Raw genomic sequence first — 1,689 nt, 5'->3', positions numbered from 1 at the left:
CACTATTATTGTGTGAGGTGCAATATATGCTTCAAGCTTTAGTGAGGTTTATTTTATGTATGTGGGTGCTCTTGCATTTGGGGCATAGATGTTCAGAAGTGAGAGTTCTTCTTGGTACAGTTTTCCTTTGATGAATATGAAGTGTCCTTCTTTATCTTTTTTGATTACTTTTGGTTGAAAATTGATTTTATTTGATATTAGAATTGCTACTACAGCTTGTTTCTTGGGAACATTTGCTTGGAAGCTTGTTTTCCATCTTTTTACTCTGAGGTAGTGTCTCTCTTTGTCACAGAGGTATGTTGCCTGTATGCAGCAAAATGCTGGGTGGTGTTTATGAATCCTTTCTGATAGTCTATGTCTTTTTATTGGAGAGTTGAGTCCATTGATATCAAGAGATATTAAGGAAAAATGAATGCTTTTCTTAGTATTTTTGTTATTAGAGGTGGATTTATGTTTGTGTAACTATCTTCTTTTGGGGTTGTTGGAAGATTACTTTCTTGATTTTTCTAGGTTATAGTTTCCCTCCTTGTGTTGGAGTTTTTCACCAATTATCCTTTGAAGTGCTGGATTAGTGGTAAGATATTGTGTAAATTTGCTTTAGTCGTGGAATATCTTAGTTTCTCCATCAATATTGATTGAGAGTTTTGCTGGGTATAGTAGTCTGGGCTGGCATTTATGTTCTCTTTGGGTCTGTATGATATTTTTCCAGGACCTTCTGGCTTTTATAGTCTCTGGTGAGAAGTCTGGTGTAATTCTTATAGGTCGACCTTTATATGTTACTTTACATTTTTCCCTTACTGCTTTTAGTATTTTTTCTTTGTTTTGTACATTTGATGTTTTGATTACTATGTGGTGGGAGGTATTTTTTTTCTGCTCTAAGCTATTTGGAGTTCTGTAGGCTTCCTGTATATTTATGGACATCTCTTTTAGTAGGTTAGGAAAGTTTTCCTCTATAATTTTGTTGAGGATATTTACTGGCCCTTTAAGTTGGGAGTCTTCCCTCTCATCTATACCTATTATCCTTAGGTTTGGCCTTCTCATTGTCTCTTGGATTTCCTGGATGTTTTGGGTTAGTAGCTTTTTGCATTTTGCATTTTCTTTGACAGGTGTGTAAGTGTTTTCCATGGTATCTTCTGCACATGAGAGTCTCTTCTATCTCTTGTATTCTGTTGGTAATACTTGTGTCTATGACTCTTGATGTTTTTCCTAGATTTTCTTTCTTAAGGGTTGTCTCCCTTTGTGATTTTTTTTATTGTTTCTAATTCTATATTTAGATCTTGGATGATTTTGTTTAATTCCCTGTTTGGTTGTGTTTTCTTGCAATTCTTTAAGGGATTTTTGTGTTTCCTCTCTCAGGGCTTCTACCTGTCTACCTGTGTTCTCCTTAAATTTTTTGAGAATGTTATTTATGTCTTTCTTAATGTCCTCTATCATTGTCCTGAGAAGTGATTTTAATTCTGAATCTTGCTTTTTCAGTGTGATGGGGTGTTCAGGGCTTGCTATTATGGAAGAACTTAGTTCTGATGGTGCCATGTAACTTTGGATTCTTTTGCTTAAGTTCTTGGGCTTGTCTTTTGCCATTTGGTTAACTCTAGTGCTGCCTGCACTTACTGTCTCTGACTGGAGCCTGCCTTTCCAATTATCTTGCTTGTGTCTGTACTCCTCGGGATTCAGATGCCTCTCTGATCC

The sequence above is a fragment of the Arvicanthis niloticus genome, chromosome X (assembly GCF_011762505.2).
Source record: "Arvicanthis niloticus isolate mArvNil1 chromosome X, mArvNil1.pat.X, whole genome shotgun sequence".
Lineage (NCBI taxonomy): Eukaryota > Metazoa > Chordata > Mammalia > Rodentia > Muridae > Arvicanthis > Arvicanthis niloticus.
The sequence above is the reverse complement of the archived record's forward strand: the minus strand, read 5'-3'. Positions refer to the sequence as shown.